Genomic DNA, 24,342 nt, shown 5'->3' on the forward strand with positions numbered 1-24,342 from the left:
TCCTCGTCCGAACTTTGGGTCAGACTGCCACTGCTTTCTACAGGTTCATATTCTGACCTGCTGGATTCGTCAGATGAGGGTTCCCATTCCTCATCCGACTGGGTCAGAATCCTGTAGGCCTCTTCAGAAGAATACCAACCGAAAAAAATATATATCTACAACCATCGAATAAATACTTATTCAGACATAAACCAACTTTTGGCAGTACATTAAATACAAAACCTACATAGACAAATGCCAGACCGCTGGTATTCATTGATTCTTTATTACAAAAAACATTATAATACAATGACATACATGATTAAAAGAGAAAAAGTGCAGGAGATAAAAAAGCAGCATCACTGGAGGAGGCATACAGTGGACAAAGTCCCTATCCCTTCAACATGATAATTCACAAAAAATGCATATATGGAAATTCATCAAAAGAGGACAATAGGACATTTACCCATACTGTGTCTCCTCCAGGATGGCGCCAACCCCAACGCACGTTTCGGCGTACCTTCGTCTGGGGGTGACGAAGGTACGCCGAAACGCGCGTTGGGGTTGGCGCCATCCTGGAGGAGACACAGTATGGGTAAATGTCCTATTGTCCTCTTTTGATGAATTTCACTTACAGATACTATAAAAGTACAAATGCTGATTAGCATTACGCTAATCAACGAATCAGTGACTGCGATGCAGTGGGTTGGGCGTAAAACGACGATCGCTAACTACCTAACCAAGGGGCCTAAACTATCCTAAAACCTAAGAGTCAATACCAGTGGGAAAAAAAAGTGACAGTTTACACTGATCACTTTTTTCCCTTTCACTAGGTGATTGACAGGGGCGATCAAGGGGTTAATTGGAGTGATAGTGGGTGATCTGGGGGCTAAGTGTGGTGTTTGGTGTACTCACTGTGAACTGTGCTCCTCTGCTGAGACCAACCGACGAAAAGGACCAGCAGAGGAGCACAGCAGCCATTTAACACCTTATATTTATAAATATGAGGTGTTAAATAGCCTGTGATTCATTATTTTAAAAATCATCAGCCTCCCAGCGATGATCATTGGCTGGCAGGCTGATGATGTAACCCCCCTCTAACTTTTGCCGGCCCGCGATGCGCATGTGCGGGCTGGCTGTGAGCATCACCTCGCGTCTCGTGAGATGACGCATCCCTGCGTGACTCTGCCTGAGACTGCCGCCTCAGGACCGCGATCCTGCGTTAGGCGGTCCGGAGGCGGTTAAGGACCAGATCATTTTTTGCCAATCTGACCAGTGTCACTTTATGTGGTGATAACTTTAAAACGCTTTGACTTATCCAGGCCATTGTGAGATTGTTTTTTCATCACATATTGTACTTCATGACACTGGTAAAATGGAGTAAAAAAATATCATTTTTATTTATAAAAAAAATACAAAATTTGCTAAAAAGTTTGAAAAATTTGCAAATTCCCAAGTTTTAATTTCTCTACTTCTAAAATACATAGTAATACCTACAAAAATAGTTAATACTTTACATTCCCCATATGTCTACTTCATGTTTGGATCATTTTGGGAATGACATTTTATTTTTTGGGGATGTTACAAGGCTTAGAAGTTTAGAAGCAAATCTTGAAATTTTTCAGAAATTTTCAAAAACCCACTTTTCAAGGACCAGTTCAGATCTGAAGTCACTTTGTGAGGTTTACATGATAAAAACCACCCAAAAATGCACACGGCAGGGCGCAGAAGGAGAGGAATGCCATACGGTTTTTGGAAGGCAGATTTTGCTGGACTGTTTTTTTTAAACCATGTCCCATTTGAAGCCCCCTGATGCACCCCTAGAGTAGAAACTCCCAAAAAGTGACCCTATTCTAGAAACTACACCCCTCAAGGTATTCAAAACTGATTTTACAAACTTTTTTAACCCTTTAGGTGTTCCACAAGAATTCATGGAATATAGAGATACAATTTCAAAATTTCACTTTTTTGGCCGATTTTCCATTTTAATAATTTTCTTTCCAGTTACAAAGCAAGGGTTAACAGCCAAACAAAACTCAATATTTATGGCCCAGCTTCTGTAGTTTATAGAAATACTCCATATGTGGTCATAAACTGCTGTACGGGCACACGGCAGGGCGCAGAATGAAAGGAATACCATACGGTTTTTGGAATGGCAGATTTTGCTGGACTGGTTTTTTGACACCATGTCCCATTTGAAGCCCCCCTGATGCACCCCTAAAGTTGAAACTCCAAAAAAGTGACCCCATTTTAGAAACTACAGGATAGGGTGGCAGTTTTGTTGGTACTATTTTAGGGTACATAGGATTTTTTGTTGCTCTATATTACACTTTTTGTGAGGCAAGGTAACAAGAAATAGCTGTTTTGGCGCAGTTTTTATTTTTCGTTATTTACAACATTCATCTGACATGTTAGATCATGTGGTATTTTTATAGACCAGTTGATATGGACGCTGCAATACCTAATATGTATACTGTTTTTTTTATTTATGTAAGTTTTACACAATGATTTCATTTTTTAAACAAAAAAAATCATGTTTTCGTGTTTCCATAGTCTGAGAGCTATAGGTTTTTTGGTTTCTGGGAGATTATCTTAGTTATGGTGGGATTATTGCGGGATGAGATGACGGTTTGATTGGCACTATTTTAGGTTGCATGTGACTTTTTGATTGCTTGCTATTACACTTTTTGTGATGTAAGGTGACAAAAAAATTATTTTTTCCCCTTTTTTTAAAGTTTTTTACGGTATTCACCTGAAGGGTTAGGTCATGTGATATTTTTATAGAGCTGGTCGATACGGACGCGGCGATACCTAATATGTATATTTTTAATTTATTTCTGTAAGTTTTACACAATAATATCATTTTTGAAACAAAAAATAATAATAATGTTTTAGTGTTTCCATATTCTGAGAGCCATAGTTTTTTCAGTTTTTGGGTAATTATCTTATGTTGAGTCTCATTTTTTGCGGGATGAGATGGCGGTTTGATTGGCACTATTTTGGGGTGCATATGACTTTTTGATTGCTTGCTATTACACTATTTGTGATGTAAGGTGACAAAAAATGGTTTATTTAGCACAGTTTATATTTTTTTATTTTTTACGGTGTTCATCTGAAGTTTTAGGTCATGTGATATTTATATAGAGCCGGTCGATACGGACGCAGCGATACCTAATATGTATACTTTTTTTATTTATGTAAGTTTTACACAATAACAGCTTTTTTAAAACAAAAAAAAATGATGTTTTAGTGTCTCCATATTCTGAGCCATATTTATTTTATTTTTTTAGGCGATTGTCTCAGGTAGGGGCTCATTTCTTTCAGGATGAGGTGACGGTTAGATTGGTTCTATTTTGGTGGGCACGCGCCTTTTTGATCGCTTGCTGTTGTAAATTTTGTAATTTTTTTACGCTGTTAATCTGAGGGGTTAGGTCATGTGTAGAGTTGAGCGGACACCTGGATGTTTGGGTTCGACGGGCTCAGCCGAACTTCAGAAAAAAGTTTGAGTTCGGGACCCGAACTTGACCCCGAACCCCATTGAAGTCAATGGGGACCCGAACTTTTTAGCACTAAAATGGCTGTAAAAATGTCATGGAAAGGACTAGAGGGCTGCAAATGTTGTCAAAATGTGGATAAGTGCATGGCAAGTGTTCTGCAAACAAATGTGGATAGGGAAATTACTTTAAATAACAGAAAATACGTAAAAATATAAATATTCTTGATCTAGGAGGACCAGGTCCATATGGAGTAAGAGGTTGAGGAGGCGGTGGATGTGGCGGTGTAGGTGGAAGTGGCGGGGGAGGAGGAGGAGGTAGCCTACACTGCTTTTTAGTTTAAAATTTATTTTTATATTTTTAAATTAGGGTACACCCCAAAACATTGGGAAATATAACCTTCCAGTCCTGCAAAACACACGTTCAGACAATACTCCAGCTGCAGGGCAGGCCAGCACCTCCGAGGCATAAAGGGCAAGCTTAGGCCATGTGCCCAATTGGGAGACCCAGAAGTTGCAGTGGCTGACCCCTGTCAGTTAGTTTGTGTAGGCATGTGCATACTTACTGCCCCACCATGTCGCACATCCCCGTGATGTTCGCGATCCAATTTGATATCTGCTTTATCAACTTTTGATGTTCTTTAATGCGCCTACCATGGTGATCACGGGTGGCGGGGAATGAGGGTTCCAGGCCGGAGATGGAGCGTAAGAAAAAGAGAACACATTTAAGGGAGATAAATGTACATAAAAAAAATTGGGATCGAGCAGAAATGTGGGAAAAGCTATTGAGGCGCAAATGTAGGACAAATTACAGAAGCCCAAATGTGGGCCAAAAGAGACAAGCGGTATTGTGGGAAAATCTATTGAGGCGCATATGTTGGCCATAAGAGTATAGCGGAAATGTGGGACAAAATATTGAAGCTTAAATGTGGTACAACTTGTTTAACCACTTCAACCCCGCTAGCTGAAACCCCCTTAATGACCAGGCCACTTTTTACACTTCTGCACTACACTACTTTCACCGTTTATTGCTCGGTCATGCAACTTACCACCCAAATTAATTTTACCTCCTTTTCTTCTCACTAATAGAGCTTTCATTTGGTGGTATTTCATTGCTGCTGACATTTTTACTTTTTTTGTTATCAATTTGCCAAAAAATGTCATTTTTCACTTTCAGTTGTAAAATTTTGCAAAAAAAACGACATCCATATTTTTTGCTAAATTTATTGTTCTACATGTCTTTGATAAAAAAAAAATGTTTGGGTAAAAAAAAATGGTTTGGGTAAAAGTTATAGCATTTACAAACTATGGTACAAAAATGTGAATTTCCGCTTTTTGAAGCAGCTCTGACTTTCTGAGACCCTGTCATGTTTCCTGAGGTCCTAAAATGCCCAGACAGTAGAAAACCCCCACAAATAACCCCATTTCAGAAAGTAGACACCCTAAGGTATTCGCTGATGGGCATAGTGAGTTCATAGAACTTTTTATTTTTTTGTCACAAGTTAGTGGAAAATGATGATTTTTTTTCCTACAAAGTCTCATATTCCACTAACTTGTGACAAAAAATAAAACTTCCATGAACTCACTATGCCCATCACAAAATACCTTGGGGTGTCTTCTTTCCAAAATGGGGTCACTTGTGGGGTAGTTATACTGCCCTGCCATTTTAGGGGCCCATATGTGTGAGAAGAAGTTTGCAATCAAAATCTGTAAAAAATGACCGGTGAAATCCGAAAGGTGCACTTTGGAATGTGTGCCCCTTTGCCCACCTAGGCTGCAAAAAAGTGTCACACATCTGGTATTGTCGTACTCAGGAGAAGTTGGGGAATGTGTTTTGGGGTGTCATTTTACATATACCCATGCTGGGTGAGATAAATATATTGGTCAAATGCCAACTTTGTATAAAAAAATGGGAAAAGTTGTATTTTGCCAAGATATTTCTCTCACCCAGCATGGGTATATGTAAAATGACACCCCAAAACACATTCCCCAACTTCTCCTGAGTACGACGATACCAGATGTGTGACACTTTTTTGCAGCCAAGGTGGGCAAAGGGGCACACATTCCAGAGAGCACCTTTCGGATTTCACAGGCCATTTTTTACACATTTTGATTGCAAACTACTTACCACACATTAGCGCCCCTAGAATGCCAGGGCAGTATAACTACGCCACAAGTGACCCCATTTTGGAAAGAAGACACCCCAAGGTATTCCGTGAGGGGCATGGCGAGTTCCTAGAATTTCTTTTTTTGTCACAAGTTTTTTTGGCATAAGTTAGCGGAAATTGATATTTTTTTTTTTTCTCACAAAGTCTCACTTTCCGATAACTTGGGACTAAAATTTCAATCTTTCATGGACTCAATATGCCCCTCAGCGAATACCTTGGGGTGTCTTCTTTCCAAAATGGGGTCATTTGTGGAGTGTTTGTACTGCCCTGGCATTTGAGGGTCTCCGCAATCATTACATGTATGGCCAGCATTAGGAGTTTCTGCTATTCTCCTTATATTGAGCATACAGGTAATGAGATTTTTTTTTCCGTTCAGCCTCTGGGCTGAAAGAAAAAAAATTAACGGCACAGATTTCTTCATTCGCATCGATCAATGTGGCTGAAAAAATCTCTGCCAAAAAAAAAAAAGGAGGGGAAAGGCGTCTGCCAGGACATAGGAGCTCCGCCCAACATCCATACCCACTTAGCTTGTATGCCCTGGCAAACCAGATTTCTCCATTCACATCAATCGATGTGGATGAATAAATCATTGCCGGGAATTTTTTTTTATATACAAAGTGTTTGCCAAAGCATAGGAACACCGCCACCTCCTCAGCTCATATGCCTCGGCAAACGTATCTTTTACTGCAGGAGGAGAAATCTCGTCTTGCAGCGCCGCATACACCGACTTGTGTGTAATCTGACAGCAGCGCAATGCTTCTGTCAGAATGCACATCAGTACTGCAACTAGTCGATCGGTTGGTCCACCTGGAAGGTAAAAAGAGAAAACCAGGCCGCAACGCAACAATTTTAGTAACTTTTGAACAGAACATATAAACTTGAACTTTTTGAACTGAACATTAACCTTTTTGCTTACTGGTGATTTTTTTTTTGTTTTTTGTTTTTTACCTTTATAGGGCACACCTCTCCTTCCCCATGGGACAATGTGCAAAGCGCAAATCGCCCAAAGATGTGGCGAAGTACATTATGCACTTTATCCCAGGTGAAAGGAGAGGTTTGCAGCAGCTGTATATGAATGGGCCCTAATAGCCCTGTGTGCCTGTCCTGGTGAGGTGTGATCCCTATGCTAGGTGTACCTGTGTGTGGAAACACTCCCCTAAGCATAGGGCAGGGTGGTCAGGACATTCAGGACAGAAATAGCGGGTGTCGCGCCTTATACCAATCCTGCTACAGACACGTCATCTTTTTCGGGGTGACGGTTGGGTTGAGGTACCAGCAACGACATTGGGGAAATGTTACCCGTGTAGACGGCTAACTACACTGGTGGATGGGGCCACGGAACCTTCTGGGTACAGGAGGTTCTCGATGATCTCTTCCTGAAATTTGAGGAAGGATCGTGTTCTCCCAGCCTTACTGTAGAGAACAAAACTATTATACAGAGCCAATTGAATCAAATATACAGACATCTTCTTATACCAGCGTCTGGTTCTGCGGGACACTAAATACGGAGACAACATCTGGTCATTGAAGTCCACCCCTCCCATGTGAAGGTTATAGTCGTGGACTGAGAGGGGCTTTTCAATGACACGGGTTGCTCGCTAAATTTGTATTGTCGTGTCTGCGTGAATGGAGGAGAGCATGTAAACGTCACGCTTGTCTCTCCATTTCACCGCGAGCAGTTCTTGGTTACAAAAGGCAACCCTCTCCCCCCTTGCAAGACGGGTGGTAACGAGCCGTTGGGGGAAGCCCGCGCGACTAGTTCGCGCGGTGCCACAGCAGCCAATCTGTTCTAGAAACAAATGCCTGAAGAGGGCCACACTTGTGTAGAAATTGTCCACATAAAGATGGTACCCCTTGCCGAAAAGGGTGACACCAAGTCCCAGACTGTCTTCCCACTGCTCCCCAGGTAGTCAGGGCGACCGACCGGCTCCAGGGTCTGATCTTTTCCCTCATAGACACAAAAGTTGTGGGTATAGCCTGTGGCCCTTTCACAGAGCTTATACAATTTGACCCCATACCGGGGGCGCTTGCTTGGGATGTATTGTTTGAAGCCAAGGCGCCCGGTAACAAGGCTGCGACGGGATAACTACTGCACGTGCCACCATACCAGCTTCAACTGCCCTTCTGGTGCTCGCCACTTCACCAGGTTGTACGGCAGTGCTGGTACGAGGTCCAGGATGGGCTGCGCTGCTGGTGTATGCCTCACCACGTAATCCGACAGCGCCAGCCCCACTCTGCTGCCCTTGAAGCGGATCGTGTGCAACCTGTGGTCTAGCGACAAATTTTTTTTTTTTAAATCCGCAACCTGCCAGCGACGATCATTGACTGGCAGGTTGCTGACGAAATACTCCTTTAACTTTTGCCGCCCTGCGATGCGCATGCGCGGGCTGGCTCTGACCGAAATCTCGCGTCTCGCGAGATGACGCACGGATGCGTCCAGGAGGAATGAATCAACCACCTTCCAGACGCATCCGTGCGTTAGGCGGTCCGCAGGTGGTTAAGTTTAAGCACTGAATCAAATAAGTTGGCGCGCATCAATCAAAGAAGCATTACAGAAATGTTATTCCCTGTCACCTATGCAGAGCAGGGGTTTATTTATGTCTAAAATTGTATTATGTCAACCCAAGAATGTAACAGAAAAATTACAGAAATTAATTAACCTGTCTACTTGGTAGAGCAGGGGTCTCTGACAGAAAACAATTGTTTATTGTCACCCGAAAATGTAAAATAAAAATGATTGAAATTTATTACACCCAAAAATTTGTGAATTTGACCATAAAATGTAACTGACAAATGCTATTATTTTTTTTACCGGTCTAATAGGTATAGCAGTGGTATATTACACCAAAAAATTGCTTAATTTCACCAGAAAATGTAACTGCCAATTTGTATTTATTTTTTTAACCTGCCTACTAGGTATAGCAGTGGTACATCACTCCCAAAAATTGTTGAATTTCACCATAAAATGTAACAGACACATTTTGGGGTGTCCGTGACACGGACCCGAACCCGGACATTTTCGTAAAAGTTCGGGTTCGGTGTTCGTCGATTTCTTGGCGCTTTTTGAAAGGCTGCACAGCAGCCAATCAACAAGCGTCATATTACTTGCCCCAAGAGGCCGTCACAACCATGCCTACTATTGGCATGGCTGTGATTGGCCAGTGCAGCATGTGACCCAGCCTCTATTTAAGTTGGAGTCACGTTGCGCCGCCCATCACTCTGCTCTGATCAGTATAGGGAGAGGTTGCAGCTGCGACGTTAGGGCGAGATTAGGCAGATTAACTCCTCCAAAAGACTTCATTCAGAGATCGATCTGCAGCTGTGGATGATTGAACTGCTGCTATTGAATTGCTCACTGTTTTTAGGCTGCCCAGAGCGTTTTTCAGTCACTTTTTTCTGGGGTGATCGGCGGCCATTTTGTGTCTTGTGGTGCGCCAGCACAAGCTGCCAACAAGTGCATTTAACCCTCAGTAGTTGTGTTGTTTTTTGGCTAAATCCAACATCAGGGTCAAACTGTCACACCAAGTGCATTTAACCATCAATAGTCTGGTTATTTTTTGGCCATATACTACATCAGGGGCAAGCTAAGCCTGTCACCAAGTGCATTTAACCCTCATTAGTGCGGTTGTTTTTTGGCTAAATCCTACATCAGGGTCAAGCTATCACACCAAGTGCATTTAACCATCAATAGTCTGGTTATTTTTTGGCCATATACTACATCAGGGGCAAGCTGAGCCTGTCACCAAGTGCATTAAACCCTCAATAGTGCGGTTGTTTTTTGGCTAAATCCTACATCAGGGTCAAGCTTTCACACTAAGTGCATTTAACCATCAATAGTCTGGTTACTATTTGGCCATATACTACATCAGGGGCAAGCTGAGCCTGTCACCAAGTGCATTTAACCCTCAATAGTGTGGTTGGTCAAGCTGTCACACCAAATGCATTTAACCATCAATAGTGTGGTTATTTTTTGGCCATATCCCAGTCTAATTCTGTCCGTAAACGTATACCTGTCACCCAGCGCCTAAATAATAGGCCTCAAACTTCTAGTCTGCTAAATCTGTGGTTATTGCTCTGGCTGGGCGAATTATTTAGTGTCCGTCAAAGCACAGTTTTAGTTCTGGGTTGAAATACAATTCCCAATTTAGCAATAATCTAAATTAGTGGTTTCTGCTGTATCAGGCCTACTTTAAATTTATCCCTAAAAGGGAATCTTAGATTCAAGGTGCTGATAGGGTCATTCTCAATAACTTCACACACACGTTACTGTGCATATCCCAGTCTAATTCTGTCTGTAAACTTATACCTGTCACCCAGCGCCTAAATAATAGGCCTCAAATTTGTAGTCAGCTAAATCTGTGGTTATTGCTGTGGCTGGGCAAGTTATTTAGTGTCCGTCAAAGCACAGTTTTTGTTCTGGGTTGAAACACAATTCCCAATTTAGCAATTCTCTAAATTAGTGGTTTCTGCTGTATCAAGCCTATATTAAATTTATCCCTAAAAGGGAATATTAGATTCAAGGTGCTAATAGGGTCATTCTCAATAACTTCACACACACGCTACTGTGCATATCCCAGTCTAATTCTGTCCGTAAACGTATACCTGTCACCCAGCGCCTAAATAATAGGTCTCAAATTTGTAGTCAGCTAAATCTGTGGTTATTGCTGTGGCTGGGCAAGTTATTTAGTGTCCGTCAAAGCACAGTTTTTGTTCTGGGTTGAAATACAATTCCCAATTTAGCAATTCTCTAAATGAGTGGTTTCTGCTGTATCAGGCCTACTTTAAATTTATCCCTAAAAGGGAATCTTAGATTCAAGGTGCTGATAGGGTCATTCTCGAAAACTTCACACACACGCTACTGTGCATATCCCAGTCTAATTCTGTCTGTAAACGTATACCTGTCACCCAGCGCCTAAATAATAGGCCTCAAATTTGTAGTCAGCTAAATCTGTGGTTATTGCTGTGGCTGGGCGAGTTATTTAGTGTCCGTCAAAGCACAGTTTTTGTTCTGGGTTGAAATACAATTCCCAATTTAGCAATTCTCTAAATGAGTGGTTTCTGCTGTATCAGGCCTACTTTAAATTTATCCCTAAAAGGGAATCTTAGATTCAAGGTGCTGATAGGGTCATTCTCGAAAACTTCACACACACGCTACTGTGCATATCCCAGTCTAATTCTGTCTGTAAACGTATACCTGTCACCCAGCGCCTAAATAATAGGCCTCAAATTTGTAGTCAGCTAAATTTGTGGTTATTGCTGTGGCTGGGCAAGTTATTTAGTGTCCGTCAAAGCACAGTTTTTGTTCTGGGTTGAAATACAATTCCCAATTTAGCAATTCTCTAAATTAGTGGTTTCTGCTGTATCAGGCCTACTTTAAATGTATCCCTAAAAGGGTATATTAGATTCAAGGTGCAGATAGGGTCATTCTCAATAACTTCACACACATGTTACTGTGCATATCCCAGTCTAATTCTGTCCGTAAACGTATACCTGTCACCCAGCGCCTAAATAATAGGCCTCAAATTTATAGTCATCCAAATCTGTCGTTATTGCTGTAGCTGGTCAAGTTATTTAGTGTCCGTCAAAGCACAGTTTTTGTTCTGGGTTGAAATACAATTCCCAATTTAGCAATTCTCTAAATTAGTGGTTTCTGCTGTATCAGACCTCCTTTAAATCTATCCCTAAAAGGGTATATAAGATTCAAGGTGCACATAGGTTCATTTTCAATAACTTCACACACACGTTACTGTGCATATCCCAGTCTAATTCTGTCTGCAAACGTATACCTGTCACCCAGCGCCTAAATAATAGGCCTCAAATTTATAGTCAGCTAAATCTGTGGTTACTGCTGCGCCTGTATTATGTAATACGGTACCTAAATAGATAGCTAGATAGTGTTAGGTGTCTTTAAAAAAAGGCCTGAATTTGAATTCAATACATTGGGCCAAATAATATTTTTGTTGTTGTGGTGAACGATAACAATGAGAAAAACATCTAGTAAAGGACGCGGACATAGTCGTGGTGGTGTTAGTGGACCCTCTGGTGCTGGGAGAGGACGTGGCCGTTCTGCCACAGCCACACGTCCTAGTGTACCAACTACCTCAGGTCCCAGTAGCCGCCATAATTTACAGCGATATTTGGTGGGGCCCAATGCCGTTCTAAGGATGGTAAGGCCTGAGCAGGTACAGGCATTGGGTGGCCGACAGTGGATCCAGCACGTTCACATTATCTCCCACCCAGTCTTCTGCAGAAAGCGTACAGATGGCGCCTGAAAACCAAGCCCATCAGTCTGTCTCATCACCCCCATGCATACCAGGGAAACTGTCTGAGCCGCAAGTTATGCAGCAGTCTCTTATGCTGTTTGAAGACTCTGCTGGCAGGGTTTCCCAAGGGCATCCACCTAGCCCTTCCCCAGCGGTGGAAGACATAGAATGCACTGACGCACAACCACTTATGTTTCCTGATGATGAGGACATGGGAATACCACCTCAGCATGTCTCTGATGATGACGAAACACAGGTGCCAACTGCTGCGTCTTTCTGCAGTGTGCAGACTGAACAGGAGGTCAGGGATCAAGACTGGGTGGAAGACGATGCAGGGGACGATGAGGTCCTAGACCCCACATGGAATGAAGGTCGTGCCACTGACTTTCACAGTTCGGAGGAAGAGGCAGTGGTGAGACCGAGCCAACAGCGTAGCAAAAGAGGGAGCAGTGGGCAAAAGCAGAACACCCGCCGCCAAGAGACTCCGCCTGCTACTGACCGCCGCCATCTGGGACCGAGCACCCCAAAGGCAGCTTCAAGGAGTTCCCTGGCATGGCACTTCTTCAAACAATGTGCTGACGACAAGACCCGAGTGGCTTGCACGCTGTGCCATCAGAGCCTGAAGCGAGGCATTAACGTTCTGAACCTTAGCACAACCTGCATGACCAGGCACCTGCATGCAAAGCATGAACTGCAGTGGAGTAAACACCTTAAAAACAAGGAAGTCACTCAGGCTCCCCATGATACCTCTTCTGCTGCTGCTGCCTCGGCCTCTTCTGCTGCTGCCGCCTCGGCCTCTTCCTCCGCCTCTGGAGGAACGTTGGCACCTGCCGCCCAGCAAACAGGGGATGTACCACCAACACCACCACCTCCGTCACCAAGCATCTCAACCATGTCACACGGCAGCGTTCAGCTCTCCATCTCACAAACATTTGAGAGAAAGCGTAAATGCCCACCTAGTCACCCTCGATCCCTGGCCCTGAATGCCAGCATTTCTAAACTACTGGCCTATGAAATGCTGTCATTTAGGCTGGTGGACACAGACAGCTTCAAACAGCTCATGTCGCTTGCTGTCCCACAGTATGTTGTTCCCAGCCGCCACTACTTCTCCAAGAGAGCCGTGCCTTCCCTGCACAACCAAGTATCCGATAAAATCAAGTGTGCACTGCGCAACGCCATCTGTGGCAAGGTCCACCTAACCACAGATACGTGGACCAGTAAGCACGGCCAGGGACGCTATATCTCCCTAACTGCACACTGGGTAAATGTAGTGGCAGCTGGGCCCCAGGCGGAGAGCTGTTTGGCGCACGTCCTTCCGCCGCCAAGGATCGCAGGGCAACATTCTTTGCCTCCTGTTGCCACCTCCTCCTACTCAGCTTCCTCCTCCTCTTCTTCCACCTGCTCATCCAGTCAGCCACACACCTTCACCACCAACTTCAGCACAGCCCGGGGTAAACGTCAGCAGGCCATTCTGAAACTCATATATTTGGGGGACAGGCCCCACACCGCACAAGAGTTGTGGTGGGGTATAGAACAACAGACCGACGAGTGGTTGCTGCCGGTGAGCCTCAAGCCCGGCCTGGTGGTGTGCGATAATGGGCGAAATCTCGTTGCAGCTCTGGGACTAGCCGATTTGACACACATCCCTTGCTTGGCGCATGTGCTGAATTTGGTGGTGCAGAAGTTCATTCACAACTACCCCGAAATGTCAGAGCTGCTGCATAAAGTGCGGGCCGTCTGTTCCCGCTTCCGGCGTTCACATCCTGTCGCTGCTCGCCTGTCTGCGCTACAGCGTAACTTCGGCCTTCCCGCTCACCGCCTCATATGCGACGTGCCCACCAGGTGGAACTCCACCTTGCACATGCTGGACAGACTGTGCGAGCAGCAGCAGGCCATAGTGGAGTTTCAGCTGCAGCACGCACGGGTCAGTCGCACTACGGAACAGCACCACTTCACCACCAATGACTAGGCCTCCATGCGAGACCTGTGTGCCCTGTTGCGCTGTTTCGAGTACTCCACCAACATGGCCAGTGGCGATGACGCCGTTATCAGCGTTACAATACCACTTCTATGTCTCCTTGAGAAAACACTTAGGGTGATGATGGAAGAGGAGGTGGCCCAGGAGGAGGAGGAGGAGGAGGAGGAGGAAGAGGGGTCATTTTTAGCACTTTCAGGCCAGTCTCTTCGAAGTGACTCAGAGGGAGGTTTTTGGCAACAGCAGAGGCCAGGTACAAATGTGGCCAGCCAGGGCCCACTACTGGAGGACGAGGAGGACGAGGATGAGGAGGAGGTTGAGGAGGATGAGGATGAAGCATGGTCACAGCGGGGTGGCACCCAACGCAGCTCTGGCCCATCACTGGTGCGTGGCTGGGAGGAAAGGCAGGACGATGACGATACGTCTCCCACAGAGGACAGCTTGTCCTTACCCCTGGGCAGCCTGGCACACATGAGAGACTACATGCTGCAGTGCCTGCGCAACGACAGCAGAGTTGCCCACATTTTAACGTGTGCGGACTACTGGGTTGACACCCTGCTGGATCCACGGTACAAAGACAATGTGCCCACCTTACTTCCTGCACTGGAGCATGATAGGAAGATGCGCGATTACAAGCGCACGTTGGTAGACGCGCTACTGAGAGCATTCCCAAATGTCACAGGGGAACAAGTGGAATCCCAAGGCCAAGGCAGAGGAGGAGCAAGAGGTCGCCAAGGCAGCTGTGCCACGGCCAGCTCCTCTGAGGGCAGGGTTAGCATGGCAGAGATGTGGAAAAGTTTTGTCAACACGCCACAGCTAACTGCACCACCACCTGATATGCAACGTGTTAGCAGGAGGCAACATTTCACTAACATGGTGGAACAGTACGTGTGCACACCCCTCCACGTACTGACTGATGGTTCGGCCCCATTCAACTTCTGGGTCTCTAAATTGTCCACGTGGCCAGAGCTAGCCTTTTATGCCTTGGAGGTGCTGGCCTGCCCGGCGGCCAGCGTTTTGTCTGAACGTGTATTCAGCACGGCAGGGGGCGTCATTACAGACAAACGCAGCCGCCTGTCTACAGCCAATGTGGACAAGCTGACGTTCATAAAAATGAACCAGGCATGGATCCCACAGGACCTGTCCATCCCTTGTGCAGGTTAGACATTAACTACCTCCCCTTAACCATATATTATTGTACTCCAGGGCACTTCCTCATTCAATCCTATTTTTATTTTTATTTTACCATTATATTGCGAGGCTACCCAAAGTTGAATGAACCTCTCCTCTGTCTGGGTGCCGGGGCCTAAATATATGCCAATGGACTGTTCCAATGTTGGGTTACGTGAAGCCTGATTCTCTGCTATGACATGCAGACTAATTCTCTGCTGACATGAAGCCAGATTCTCTGTTACGGGACCTCTCTCCTCTGCCTGGGTGCCTGGGCTTAAATATATGCCAATGGACTGTTGCAGTGGTGGCTGACGTGAAGCCTGATTCTCTGCTATGACATGCAGACTGATTCTCTGCTGACATGAAGCCAGATCTTCTGTTACGGGACCTCTCTCCTCTACCTGGGTGCTGGGCCTAAATATATGCCAATGGACTGTTGCAGTGGTGGCTGACGTGAAGCCTGATTCTCTGCTATGACATGCAGACTGATTCTCTGCTGACATGAAGACAGATTCTCTGTTACGGGACCTCTCTCCTCTGCCTGGGTGCTGGGCCTAAATATATGACAATGGACTGTTGCAGTGGTGGCTGACGTTAAGCCTGATTCTCTGCTATGACATGCAGACTGATTCTCTGCTGACATGAAGCCAGATTCTCTGTTACGGGACCTCTCTCCTCTGCCTGGGTGCCGGGGCCTAAATATCTGAGAATGGACTGTTCCAGTGGTGGGTGACGTGAAGCCAGATTCTCTGCTATGGGACCTCTCTCCAATTGATATTGGTTAATTTTTATTTATTTTATTTTTATTTTTATTCATTTCCCTATCCACATTTGTTTGCAGGGGATTTACCTACATGTTGCTGCCTTTTGCATCCCTCTAGCCCTTTCCTGGGCTGTTTTACAGCCTTTTTAGTGCCGAAAAGTTCGGGTCCCATTGACTTCTCGAACCCGAACATCCAGGTGTCCGCTCAACTCTACTCAGATGCAGTGCTGGTGAACTGAGCTTGCATAAAATGGCCGCCCACCTAACTAACAGAATTATAAAAGTTGTTTGTTTTTTTTTGGTCAATGGGCTCAGGGCAGGGTAAAACGATTGTGCCCTGCACTCACAGAACTATTTCTCTATAGAACGCTGAGTTAGATTCTCTCCTATCTTAAAGTTCGGTACGAACCCAAACTTTACAGTTCGGGTTCACTCAACCCTCGTCATTATTTCAGAAGACTTAAAGGTAGGCAGGCAATGTCATAGAGCAACAGGAAATGCTAGCAGAATGCTTGGGTGTATAGGGAGATGCATTAACAGTAGAAAGAGGGAGATGCTCATGCCGCTCTACAGTGCACTAGCGAGGCCTCATTTGGAGTATTGTGCGCAGTACTGGAGACCATATCTCCAGAAGGATATTGATACTTTGGAGAGAGTTCAGAGAAGAGCTACTAAACTAGTACATGGATAAAACTTACCAGGAAAGATTAAAGGACCTTAACATGTATAGCTTGGAAGAAAGACAAGACAGGGGGGATATGATGGAAACTTTTAAATACATAAAGGGAATCAACAAGGTAAAAGAGGAGAAAATATTTAAAAGAAGAAAAACTGCTACAGGAGGACATAATTAATAAGTATTATAATTTTTTTTATTTTTTTTACCCCTAATACCCACCCACCACCCCTAGGGAGGGGGAGAGGGACGGGAGAAAAAAATAAACACCAAATAATTGAAAGTAACTTCCAGCCCTAATATAACAATCTTTTCCATATCTCATCAAGTTTTTCAGATTTTTTTGATATAGCACTCAGTTAGGCTACTTTTACACTAGCGCTTGATCGGAGCCTTTCTGAACGGATCCGATCATATTAATGCAGACGGAGGCTCCATTCAGTACGAATCCGTCTGCATTAATAACTTAGAAAAATTTCTAAGTGCGCAAGTAGCCTGAGCGGATCCGTTCAGACTTTCAATGTAAAGTCAATGGGGGACGGATCCGCTTGAAGATTGAGCCCTATGGTGTCATCTTCAAGCGGATCCGTTCCCATTGACTTACATTGTAAGTCTGAACGGATCCGCTCGCCTCCGCAAGGCCAGGCGGACAGCTGAACGCTGCAAGCAGCGTTCAGCTGTCCGCCTGGCCGTGCGGAGGCGAGCGGAGCGGAGGCTGAATGCCGCCAGACTGATGCAGTCTGAGCGGATTCGCTCCATTCAGACTGCATCAGGGCTGGACGGAGGCGTTCGGGTCCGTTCGTGAGCTCCTTCAAACGAAGCTCACGAGCGGACCGACGAACGCAAGTGTGAAAGTAGCCTAACCCGTTCCACTTTAATCAAGTTGACAACTGCTTCTCGCCACTGTCCCACTGTCGGAGGATCTTCCTTTACCCATTTCCTTAATATAAGAAGTCTAGCTTGAAATAGTACTTTACCCAAAACCAATCGTGTCTCTTTATTTAACTTCAGATGTTCAGTTGCCCCTAATATACAAACTACTGGATCTTCAAACACTTGAACCTCCAAAAGTACTAATACTAGCTCTGCTATTTCTTTCCAATATCTAAACAATCTAGGGCATCTCCAAAAACTGTGTATTAGGTCTGCTTTCTCTCTCCTACATTTTGGGCACTTATCTGAAGCTCTCACACCCATTCTGTTTAACATCCAAGGGGATTGATGTAATCTATGCACTATAAAAAACTGTGATATCTTATGTGAACCCCTATATGACACCATAACATAACTTCTAAGGGCATCTTTCCATTTCTCTTCCGTAAAAGACTGTGTAGTCCTTTTTCCCATTGTTTTCTGGCAAGTATTGTAATCCTTTTTTTTTTTCCTCCATCAAAATCCTATATCTTTTTGCAGTTGTTCCTTTTTTTTCTCCTCCATTGGTAAATTTATATAGTGTATCTGATTGTTCCTTTCTATATTTGTCTACCTGCACCACTGTCCTCAATGCATTCTTAAGCTGAAAATATTGGTAGAAATCCTTTTGGGGGATTCTAAACTCCCTAACCAATGTATTGAAGTCCTTCAATTTATCTTCCTCAAATATCTGGCCTAGATAGTTCATTCCCTTTCTTTCCCAGTCTATATAGGTCCTAATCGTTTGCAATTTCTTTAGATTGAAATTTTTACAAATAGGTGTGTAGTACAAAAAAGCTTTAATCTCTAATATTTTTGTAACTTCCACCCATATATACTCCAGTGAATTTAATATTCTATTTGCTGTATTATTTTTCTCTAGTGTGCCTGATTCCAATACCTTTAAGTGATTCCATTCCTCTCTCCAACCCAATTTATTTAATTCCTGCCTTCCCACTAAACCATTCAAACTACCTTTTATCTGACTATATTGTGTAATTAAATAGTAGAAAAAACAATTCTGAACAGCTAATCCACCCTCTATTACTGGGAGCTGGAGCACTTCTTTTTTATACTAGGGATAGCACCTTTCCAAATAAAATCCCCCATTAGGCTATCAAATAACCTAAAAATCTTCTGCGGTAAACTCAATGGAGCATTTTGTAGAACATAGAGTATTTTTGGGAGAAAAACAATTTTTATTAAATTTACCCGACCCTGAATTGACAATGGTAATCTTTTCCAAATATGTATTTTGGTTCTAAGTTCTTTTATTACGGGGAGTACATTTAGCTTTTCATAATCTTCTATGCTTCCGGAGATTTGTATACCAAAATATTTAAAACTATCGTGTTTTTCAAGCACATGCACCCTTAAATATCCCTGTGATTGGACATCTCCTAATATCATCATGTGGGATTTCCCCCAATTAATATTTAAACCAGAAAAAATAAAAAATAATTATATCTATTACTCTATTAAACTGATCCCCAGTATTGTGCATAAATAATAAAATATTGTCTGCGTACATTAGTAATTTTTCGTCTCCTTCTGCATATTGAAAGCCTTTAAACTCCCTATCGTTTCTTATTATACTTGCCAAGGGCTCAATAGCAAATAGTAATGGGGAGAGAGGGCATCCCTGCCTAGTGCTCCGATAGATGGCAAGGGGCAGGGACAAGCTCCCATCCACCATCACTCTAGCCCTCGGGTTAGAATATATAAGCTGAACCCATCTTATAAATCCCTCCCCTATACCAACCCTTTTCAGAACTGCCCACAAATACTCCCATTTAATACAATCAAATGCCTTTTGAGCATCCAATGAATGTACAGCCTTCTTATATTTGAATATATCGTTCTACCGGGTATCAAACCAGTCTAATCTTTGTGGATTCTAACTTTGATCACCTTAGAAAGCCTATCTGCCAAGACCTTTGCCAAGATTTTAACGTCCGTATTTAAAAAGGATATTGGTCTATATGACCCGGGGTCTAGTTGTTCTTTACCCTTTTTTGGAATTAATGTGATAATTGCCTCTTTCATAGAATCTGGTAAATCCCCTATTTTTTGAGCCTCACACAATGTTATTTTTAATTCTGGTATTAGCACCTGGGAAAAAGTTTTGTATATTTCGAAGGGAAGACCATCGCACCCTGGTCTTTTTTCAGGTTTCACCTTACCCAAAGCCTCATTTATTTCTACTGTCAATATTTATTTTTCTAAATATTCCTTTTGGGCCTGAGATATCTCTCTCAAAGCAATCTGGTCAAGTATAGATCCAAATCTTGTTTCGAGTATTGTACCCCAGACTTATAAAGTTCCTGGAAATATTCCACAAAAACTTTTTAAATTCCTTCAGGGGAGCTAATTGTTTCATCCATTTTATATCTGATCGCCCCTATCCAGGATTTCCCTCTTAGATTTTTTACTATATTTGCTAAAATTTTACCGACCTTTTTTCCCTCTGAGGCCAACCGGATCCCTCATGCTCTAAAGAGCACTAGTGAGACCTCATTTGGAGTATTGTACGCAGTACTGGAGACCATATCTCCAGAAGGATATCGATACTTTGGAGAAAGTTCAGAGAAGAGCTACTACAACCAGTACATTAACATGTATAGCTTGGAAGAAAGACAAGACAGAGGGGATATGATAGAAACTTTTAAATACAGAAAGGGAATCAACAAGGTAAAAGAGGAGAAAATACAAGAGGACATAGTTTTAAATTAGAGGGGCAAAGGTTTAAATGTAATATCAGGAAGTATTACTTTACTGAGAGAATAGTGGATGCATATAATAGTCTTCCTGCAGAAGTGGTAGCTGCAAATACAGTGAAATAGTTTAAGCATGCATGGGATAGGCATAAGGCCATCCTTCATATAAGATAGGGTCAAGAGCTATTCATAGTATTCAGTATATTGGTCAGACTAGATGGACCAAATGGTTCTTATCTGCCGACACATTCTATGTTTCTATGTTGGTACTCTGGCACACATGGCTGACTTCATGTTAAGCTGCCTTTCCCGCGACCCACGCGTTCCGCATTTTAAACAACACGGATTACTGGTTGTTCACCCTTTTCGACTCCCACTACAAAGATAACATCTCATCTCTCATTACCCTGGTGGAGAGGATGAGCAAAATGTTGCAATAACAGAAGATCCTTGTTGAAAGATTGCTCCAAAATTTGCCATCTGACAATGCTGGCAGCAGTGTCCGTACTACCTTGGTCAATAGAGAGGGGAGACAGGGGGAACACACAGAGGCAGGGAAATACTCTCCAAAGCCTGGGACAGTTTCATGACACCCCGCCAGCACCCTCACCCTGATGTGCGGCCTTTCTTCCACAAGGAGAGAAACATTTTGGAAGATGTTGAAGGAGTACATAGCAGACCATGTCAGCATCCTCAATGATCCCTCAGTGCCTTACAACTACTGGGTGTCCAAGCTGGACACGTGGCACAAACTCTATGCTTTGGAGGTGATGGCCTGCCCTGCCGCCAGCGTTTTGTCTGAGCGTGTATTTAGTGCTGCTGGTGGCATTATAACAGATAAGCATATCCGCCTGTCAACTGAAAATGCTGACAGGTAGATTCATATAAAAATGAACAAGGCCTGGATTGACCATGACTTCTCATTTCCACCAGAGATATGCTGATGAACATAAAGGGACTTTACATGTGTTGTTTTTAATGTAGTTAATAGACTGTATTCGCATGCACCCCTTCCACCACAAACAAGGTTATATAGTTGAATCTTCCTTTTCTCCTCCTCCTCCTCCTCCTCCTCTTCCGTCATATCAACATGTATTGCTCATTTGTCACATATAATGACCTCGCATATATGGCCTTCTAATATAATTTTTTTAGAGGGTCCGCTCACCAGCATGCCCTCACATTTAATATTTTACTGGGTCTGCTCACCAGCAGGCCCTCACATATAATTTTTACGAGGGTCCGCTCACCAGCAGGCCCTCACATATAATTTTTTAGAAGGTCTGCTCACCTAAAGGCCCGCAACTCAAATATTTTACAGGGTCAGCTCACCTGCAGGCCCAAACCTAAAATCTTTTATAGGGTCAGCTCACCTGAAAGCCCGCAACTCAAATCTTTTACAGGGTCAGCTCACCTGCAGGCCCGCAACTCAATGTGAATGAGGCCCTCCTTTATGTGATATACAGGTTGTATCGGAGTGCCTCTACCTTGTAATTTTTGGCAGCACTTGCACTTTATATACAGTCTACACACCCTTGTTAAAATGTCAAGTTTCTCAGACATGAGACAAATATAAATCATTTCAGAACTTTTGCCACCTTAAATGTGACCTATAAACTGTACCACTCAATTGAAAAACAAACTGAAATCTTTTAGGTGGAAGGAAGAAAACAAAGAACACTAAAATAATGTGGTTGCATAAGTGTGCAAACACTCTTATAACTGGGGATGTAGCTGTGTTCAGAATTAAGCAATCATATTCAAAATCATGTTAAATAGGAGTTAGCATACACCTGCCATCATTTAAAGTGCCTCTGATTAACCCCAAATAAAGTTCAGCTTCTCTAGTTGGTCTTTCCTGAAATTTTCTTAGTCGCATCCCACAGCAAAAGCGGGATCTCATTGTTAAAAGGTATCAGTCAGGAGAAGGGTACAAAAGAATTTCCAAGGCATTAGATAAACCATGAAACACAGTGAAGACAGTCATCAAGTGGAGAAAATATGGCATAACAGTGACATTACCAAGAACTGGAATTCCCTCCAAAATTGATGAAAAGACGAGAAGAAAACTGGTCTGGGAGGCTACCAAGAGGCCTACAGCAACATTAAAGGAGCTGCAGGAATATCTGGAAAATACTGGCTGTATGGCACATGTAACAACAATCTCCCATACTCTTCATATGTCTGGGCTATGGGGTAGAGTGTGCAGTGAGCCGGGGCGTGGTACGGTGGCCAACTATGCCACCGTACCACATAAAAGATGTTATTGTCTGATGAAACCAAGGTTGAACTTTTTGGCCATAATTCCAAAAGATATGTTTGCGCAAAAACAACACTGCACATCACCAAATGAACACCATACCCACAGTGAAGCATGGTGGTGGCAGCATCATGCTTTGGGGCTGTTTTTCTTCAGCTGGAACTGGGGCCTTAGTTAAGCTAGAGGGAATTATGAACAGTTCCAAATACCAGTCAATATTGGCACAAAACCTTCAGGGTTCTGCTAGAAAACTGAACATGAAGACAAACTTTATCTTTCAGCATGACAACGACATAAAGCATACATCCAAATCAACAAAGGAATGGCTTCACCAGAAAAAGATTAAAGTTTTGGAATGGCCCAGCCAGAGCCCAGACCTGAATCCGATTGAAAATCTGTGGGATGATCTGAAGAGGGCTGTGCACAGGAGATGCCCTCACAATCTGACAGATTTGGAGTGTTTTTGCAAAGAAGAGTGGGCAAATCTTGCCAAGCCAAAATGTGCAATGCTGATAGACTCATACCCAAAAAGACTGAGTGCTGTAATAAAATCAAAAGGTGCTTCAATAAAGTATTAGTTTAAGGGTGTCACACTTATGCAACCATATTATTTTATTTTATATTTTTTCTTCCCTCTACCTAAAATATTTCAGTTTGTTTTTCAATTGAGTGGTACAGTTTATAGGTCACATTAAAGGTGGAAAACCTGAAATTTTGTGTGTAGACATTTTATATCCACTGTACAAGTAAATATACAGGAAAGAATGTTTTCAATAAATTTTGCCTATAAAAATCATTTTTTTTACTTAAAACCTGCATAAAACCTTAATTAGATTGTGGGCCTGGTGATTAGTTTAAGGCCTTTTAAGCAGCATCAGCAGCAGCAGTGTGGTGTTTAAAATGAGTGGCAGGGTGACATACTGTGGAGATGGCAGCATGAGGCACAATGACTGAGTCTGGATAAAAGACTAAGGCCACAGATTGTTTAGAAAGATGCAGATGGAAACAAATCTGTGGAGCTGAATGACGGTCACCTGCAGATTAATGCAGACTAGGGGCGTAGCTATAGGGGAAGCAGGGGAAGCTGCAGCTTTGGGGCTCTGACCCAGAAGGGGCCCATTCAGGAGGAGGAGAACTAAAGGATTTGGACAGGGCTCCCTCAACGGTATTACACAATGAAATTATATACAGTGACAGTATAGACAGTTTATAAAACTGATGGAACAGTTGCCGGCCCTGGTCTGAGAGAGTGATCTTTACTAGCCACAGAAATGGGGTGGCATGAAAGGAAGGGGTTGTTAAAAAATTACTGTGGGATGGAGCCCCATACAAAAATTTGCTGCGGGGCCCAGTCATTTCTAGCTATGCCACTGATGCAGCCCACAAAAGCAAGTTGGGTTTATTGATTCCAAAACCTTAATTAAATTGTGGGTCTGGTGATCAGTTTAAGGCCTTTTAGGCAGCATCAGCAGCAGTGTGGTGATAAAAATGAGTGGCAAGGTGACATACTGTGGATATGGAAGCAAGAGGAGGCCACAAAGTGGCACAATGACTGAGTCTGGATAAAAGACTAAGGCCACAGATTGTTTAGAAAGATGCAGATGGAAACAAATCTGTGGAGCTGTATGACAGCCATCAAAATCAAGTTGGGTTTGTCGGTTCCACCTAAGCTCACCAGCAGGCCCGCAACTCAAATCTTTTAAAGGGTCATCTCACCTGCAGACGCTCAGCTAATTATACCTAATAGGTAATTTGTGCGCATGCTGCCTTGCTTGGATGTGGTAGCCGTAGCCGTTTCTCAGGCTCCCTCTCCGGAATCAAACACTGATTCCCCGTTACACATAGTTACAATGGTTTTGAACTGACTGTTACATATAAAGTTGATAGGGAAGATATCCAAATGGATTGTGGACATCAAGGGGACGTGCGATCAGGCAGAAGTTATCTAGAGTGAACAAAGCGG

This window comes from Bufo gargarizans, chromosome 3, assembly GCF_014858855.1.
Source record: "Bufo gargarizans isolate SCDJY-AF-19 chromosome 3, ASM1485885v1, whole genome shotgun sequence".
Taxonomy (NCBI): Eukaryota; Metazoa; Chordata; class Amphibia; order Anura; family Bufonidae; genus Bufo; species Bufo gargarizans.